Source organism: Manis javanica, chromosome 15 (assembly GCF_040802235.1).
Source record: "Manis javanica isolate MJ-LG chromosome 15, MJ_LKY, whole genome shotgun sequence".
NCBI lineage: Eukaryota > Metazoa > Chordata > Mammalia > Pholidota > Manidae > Manis > Manis javanica.
The window spans coordinates 10,237,358-10,243,851 of record NC_133170.1 but is presented as its reverse complement, the minus strand read 5'-3'; the positions used below and the strand labels follow the sequence as shown (position 1 = coordinate 10,243,851).

Sequence of the window (6,494 nt, the reverse complement as noted above, 5' to 3'; positions counted from 1 at the left end):
GGGTCTGAACACAATCGGGTCAGAGAAGAGACCAGCTAAACCTTAGTTGCCAGTCCACGGAACAGCCAAGACCAGCCACTACACGGCAGAGGCGCAGTGTGGCCCACAGGGGTCCACATAGGCTCAGGGACACCACCCCACATTCCAGCACGAGGTCACCGAGGACCCCTCTCCCTCCTACGCCCAGACACTAGCTGTGAGAGAAGCAGGCGGAGGAGACAGAACTCCGGAGGACTACATATTTTATGTCAGAGAAACTGAAGAGTTACATAAGGAGACTATTTAAATTATAATACCACACCAAGCCTATTGTAGCATCTGAAAGACTTACCACTCAAAGTGTGAGCTCCAGATTAATGGCTTCAGCTGGCAGTTCATTAGAAAGGCAGAACTCAGGACCCACTCCAGACCTAACGAATCAGAATCTGCATTTTGAACTGGATTCCCAGGTAATTCATTCACATACACAAAAAAGTCTGAGGCCCACTGGTCTCCAGTACAGCACACAACCCTGTCCCTCCCTGCTGTCCAATAAGGATGACCTGTATTACTACAGCACCCACATACAGCATGATGCAAAACTGCATTTTACCTACACGCCTCGGCACACCCTAACGCATCGGTGACCCTGCCGCAGATGAATGAGAGCAAAGAGCAAACTCCAGAGAACAGCTGGAGCTTCCTGCGTCCTCCCAGAGTCAAAAGGAACAGCTAAGGCCCTGCCGGCCACGGGGTGTCAGCCCCCCTGTCGCCTCTTTGTGTTCGCAGCTCTGTCTGCAGCACCCTGTTGGGAAGGACTCTGAGTCACACCACAGGTCAGGGTAAGAGCCACTCCAGCTTAGCGCTGGCGGCCGCAGGTGAGGGACGGGTGAGCACTGGCATGTCTCCCCAGCTCTGAGCAGGACCGATGGGAAAGAGCCTCTGATTTCATCTCTCAAAACCCAAGACAGGGGAAATTAGCAATGCTTTCTGAGTTTTGAAGAAAGTGTGTCAGTGGGTCAAGTGGCCATGAAGCAAACCTACCTCACAAGAGGAGAGGCCGCCGGCCTCATTTCCCAGGGCACCTTCTTACCTGGGAATCCCACTCATACGGCTTCATACCAACAGAAATAAGATGGGAGCGGCCAAGCAGAAGGACTTCGCTAAGCACATTCCGGAAGACCAAGGTACCAGGACTGCGCTCACCTTATTTGTGAAAAAGTGGCTTTCTTAAGTTCTAGAAGCACCTTATATTACATTGAGGTCTCCTGTGAATGTTACCGGCAAAGATACTTTTTGTAAAGTCAGAAATACATTTCTATGAAACCATATTGTTTTAAAGGAATTCCATAATTAAGATTTAAAAAATCAGGTATCTCATTTGCTTCTTTTCCTATGGCATTATGGTAAGAGTGCTGGATAGGGGTTTGAGCAGATATGGATTCCAACCCTGATCCTCCTACGTATTAGCTGTATCTACAGGGAAGTGGTGACTGGCATATACTAAGCAATCAATACACTTAAAAAAAAAAAGAAATCAGCCCTAGCCTCCATTATAAATTGTTTTTAGTATGAGTACCTATTATTTGAGTACATATCTGTGAAATTTTCAGGGCATCTAGCAGATGCCAGAGGTGGGAGGAGGACAAATCTTTGCTTCTGAAATAATTTCTCTTCTGTTTTGAATGATTTCATGTTACAGAGCTTCTGGGAAGTGCAAGGCCTGGCCGGAAGGCCCCTGGAGATCCCTGGCATCTTAAAGGTGACAGAATTCCCTAAATAAGTATAGTTGGGTTGATGAATATTAACAGAAGCAAAACGAGAGCAGGAATTTGCCTCGTGGTCTCCCCCCTCCCAAATGGGCCAAAACAAACAAATAAATAAAAACAGCTTTCTTCAGATGGCCAGGCTTAAGCCAGCCAGATCTGAGGCTTGCCTGGTCGCCACACTGCTGGGCCTGGAGTTCGTGCACAGACTGTTCACGTCCCGATTCCAAGGGACTCAGTCCAGTGTCACTCACAAGCAGTTGCATTTGATGGGGGGCCAGGGGGCAGGGGGGCTTTAGCAGCTACAATGGTCCCACCCTGGGCAGCCAGAAAGCACTAAGCTGAGTCCACTCACTTCTGGGGGTGAGGGGGGAAAGGGGGAGAAGCCTGCGGTCCCCAGGCCCGTTCCCAGCTGCCAGCTCCACTTGGAGTCTGAGAGCAGAGGCAGCAGATGGGACACTGATGGCCTCCTGCTGCAGGTGACTCACAGGGCAGGCGTGCGGCCCACCTCCTGCGCCCGTGGGAGCAGATTGCTCGTGCGCCCAGGAGCTCCGCTGACCTCGGTGGACCACATGAGGCCGGGAGCTGGCAGGGGAAAGGCAGGGTCTGGGTTCTCACTGCCCAAGCCATCCAGTACTAAAAGTACTGCATCTTCGTGCTTTCCTTGCCCTTGGAGGCTCTGGTCCTTCCCCATCAGCCTGTTAGGGCAGCTGCTCTCCCAGCCTTATTTGCCCTCAAACTGCTGCAGCTCCACGCCCACCTCACTCCCTCCGGCTTCCCGCACCTCTGCGCCTCTGGGGTGAGTCCCTGCCTTCTGCACGGACATCCTCACTGGAAGGAGCCCCACACTGCCCAGCCTGACACAGCCCCTTCTCCCCACAGGCAAAGCAGGCCCACCGTGCAATTGTGCAAGGCTCGGGTGCCCTGCCCTGCGGCGTGAGGACGGCATGACAGGAAACTACAGCAACGCGGCTCTGGGGCTTTTCCCCACGAGGCAGTCTCCAGTCGGTTTTGACCCATTTCCTCCCCTCCTTTCTCCTTGCCACACAATGCCTTGGTCAGGATCCTCAGTACAGGAAGCCCATCCTGTGTCAACCAGGACTGAGGTGTCCCCTTCCCCTGGCGAGCCTGCTGGTTCCGGCATCAGCTGAGGCAGACGGCGCATCCATCTCCTCCTTGTCTGAGTGGATTTCTCCCCTCTGGAGACCTGGAAGGCATTATAATCCCTCTGCCCTTCCCTCTCGCTGCATCCTTCCCCGGGGGAGGGAAACTGAGCTCTCTCCCCGTGTGATTCCTAGGCACAGACATGACCCTGAAGTCGGCGCCGGCTCACCGAGGCTTGTGTCTAGGCCGCCGGGTATCGTCCCGTCCACCTGGCTGGGCATTAGCACAGAAGGGGGCTGGAGTCGGTCCCGGCTCCCAGCACGGGACCCACACGTGCCCAGAAGCATATGAAGCTCAACATTAACCTTTTAGGAGGTTTTCCAGAGCAAATGAGACAGCCCCTGGGGTGTTATTTATGTTTCTTCTTTCGTCCTTTTGGCAGCACCTATTTGGAATGGACAGAAGAAAACAGAAGTCAGAATGCTGTCTATGTATCCCTTCCCAAACTATAATTAAGATGGAAGCTCATTTGCCATCCTGATGATGGGTGTAATCAAGCCTGTGACAGAGCAAGATTTTGGAGCATTTTTATCCGTATGGGAACTGCAGCTCGTTCGTGGCCAAATCTCTCATCATGTCTCAGATTTCGGAGCAAGGACTAGCACTTCCCGCACAGACAGGCCGTCCCTCTGCTCTCCTGATTCAGCTGACCACTGTTCGCTGCAGCTGCATGCGAGGGATAGGAGTGGATGCCTTCCAGCATGCTGGGGCTTGGAACGGGGCCTCCCATCCCGAGAGAAGGGAGTCTCTGTGGGCGCTGACCTGGCAGTGCGCTAGCCGGCCTTGCGGTTGGTATGGAGGCCATCAGAAATCATCTGGGTTTCAACCTGCCAAGCCGAGGCCATCCTGGGGCACAGGGATTTACTGCTAACAGAAGAAAGGAAAGAAGCCATTTCCTTAATGATGCTTTGCAGGCCACTTTCATGTAAAGGCCTCTTTGGCCGCCCTGACCAGTTCAGTATCTAATGCATCGCGCTGCGTTCTTCCAGCCATTCAGGCCTGTCTGCTGCATGGAACAGGTATCAAATCCAAGCGTGGAATTTTCCCAGCAGGCCCCAGGACGTGTTTCTGCCAAAGCAGCTGTGGGAGGGGAATGAGTGGACCACAAATCCAGAAAAGGAAGAGGCCACTCTTTGGGCGCGGGCTGACTCAGGCACAGGCAGTCCCTTGAGGAAAGATGTGGGTTGTGAAGCCCCCCCCCAGTGCCAAGGCCAGACAAGGCCAGACCCCACAGAGTGGCTTCCCAGAGCTGGGGCAATCGGACCAGCTGAGGACAGCCCAAGCCGGCTGGCTGCTCACAGCAGGCTCCGCCCAGTAGGAGGTGAGTGGGCAGCTGGGGACGCCCTAGAAACCTGTGTTCAGTGAACATCAACAGCGCGGAGGGAGTGTTGGTAGTGAAGTCTGGTGGGTGTCAGGCAGGAAGCAGAGCTGTGTGCCACACAGGGGCGGGCCTAGAATTCATAATAGCAGGAACAAAGCCCATGATAGCCAGGCAGCTGAGGTCCAAAGTCCAAGCCAAACTCACAGCCAAAGAGAAGCAAGCCTCTTGGGGCGCATCAGCAGCAAATACGCGCTGGCTTCCCCTGACAGAGCACGCGTCTGCTCATCCTCATGGAAGGAACTTCACCCTGGGCCAGGGTGGCGGGTGGCACAGCTAGAAATGCAGGAGTCTCATAATCAGAGCTGCTCACCTGCCCTTACTCGTCCGGGCTGTGCAGTCTTGGCTGTGATCATGAGACCGCATCAGGCCCGCTGGAAGGGGTGCTGTGGTGTGATGTCTGCCGTGCAACAGGACGGGAGATGAAGGGCACATTGGCCATGGCCACGGTTTTGTTCTTCCTAAGGTTTTGCTCTATTTAGGGAGCTCTTTAACTTCAGGCCGAAAACAAAATGTTCTGAGGAGAACGACGGAGCTCGTAATTTGAAATGAGAGCCACTGTTTCACCTTTTACTCTACATTAATTTAAAAATTTTGTCTACAGCAAATTAAGGACACGGGGTAAGATCTGATACGAAAATCCAGGCCTTCATCACTAAACAAAAGAACACCTCCCCTCCCCTCCCCGGAGTGGACCCAATTATTCTGTTCTCATTCAGTTTTGATTCTTCTACTTTTAGTGGTCCTTTTCCATGTATATATTTTTTGACAGGATTGAGATATTTCTGGTTTCAAGTCTGCACTGAATTCCCACTTGGCTAAAATGTAGATACCATGAAGGCCCCTGTATTCCAACATCAAACATCCCCTTGGCAGCAAAACTTTTCTTTCTAAATACTATTGAGGAGTTATAGAAGGGTTTTCTGACCAGTGGCCTTTTAAAGAGGTGGAACGAAACTATTTCCCCCTACTTTTTTAAGGGAACTAGCTCTGAACGTTTACTATTTATATGCGGCAGAGGACCTCAGAGTTTGGAATGATAATATGGCAGGAAGAGGGGTAAATAAACACTGAGTGGTTAGATGCTGGTGCCTTCCTATAGATTATGTCATTAAATTCTCAGAACAACCCAGAAAGAGGTCTCCCCTTCCATTTTTATATATGAATATAGAAAATTCAGAGAGATCAAATGTTAGAGTCCCATAAGTGATCTGAACCTAGGTCTGATTCTAAACTCCATGGTGCTGCTGGGTTCTGTTCTCCTGGTGGTGGATATTTTGAACTACTTGTTTTTTAGCACTTTATGCTATAGCTTTGTAGCTTGAAACCTTAGCTGCCTTCATAATTGCATAAATAAACTGACAAATATAAAAAAAACCTGATTAATCATTTTGGAAAAGAGCTTGATGTTCTCATTTCCCAGTAGTTATTTTTGTTTAATATTGCACCTGTAATCTCCATGTGGAAGATACTCCAACAAAATTACTGAGTCAGAGGCAGATTATTCTGCAAAGTTCATGGTCTATGAGAAAATGCAGAAAAGCCACCACAACGTGACCTCACTGACTCCTCCATTTCCATTTGGAGGTTTCGAAAGTTCTCAGATAATCCGTGGACGTCATGACTCCTGCCCAGGCACTGGGTTCATTTTCCTCTCTCATCGCTTGTTTTCACCTGCTTCATTCTATCTAGTTCATGCGGGGCTTGCAGATCTCCTGACCCTGGGATCGCACCTCCATAAGGCACTATCTTTTAAAGATGAACAGTTCTGGTGTAGCTGATGGAAAGATTGCTGAGGAATATGGAAGTATGGGGACAAAGAAACTATTCGCCTGAGTCAGAATTGATTGCAAACAGATACTCCCAGCTCAGACCTGCCAGGCTGTTGCAAACAGAAAACAGAGGAAGCATTTAAATCTGAAAACAGAGAAAATCAGAGCTTCTGAGGAAAGAGTCTTTAGAGAATACAATCTCTCGAACAACAACAAAAAAATTACTTGGAGCACAGGTGCTGTTTTTATCACTTAATTCCACTGAGGGTATGGATTTGAGATGAAAGAGAAAGGGCGAAGAGACCAGTGACTCCCTGTCCAGTTACTGTTGATGAATTGGATTGGGATTTGGGGCCCATTGGCTTAAAATGCTGGAATACTGGGTTCTTGAGCATGCGCGGTTCATATTTCACATGCACAGAAGGAATGTGTCTG

General features: G+C 50.4%; 1 long non-coding RNA gene across 1 annotated transcript; it reads left to right on the top strand.

Moving 5' to 3' along the window:
* The first annotated feature begins 1,050 nt into the window (after nucleotides 1-1,050).
* LOC108386145 (uncharacterized) lies at nucleotides 1,051-2,752 on the top strand. The gene is made up of 3 exons (XR_001850491.3): nucleotides 1,051-1,166; nucleotides 1,682-1,741; nucleotides 2,628-2,752. It is a non-coding gene; the product is annotated as an uncharacterized lncRNA (long non-coding RNA).
* Nucleotides 2,753-6,494: the final 3,742 nt, after the last annotated feature.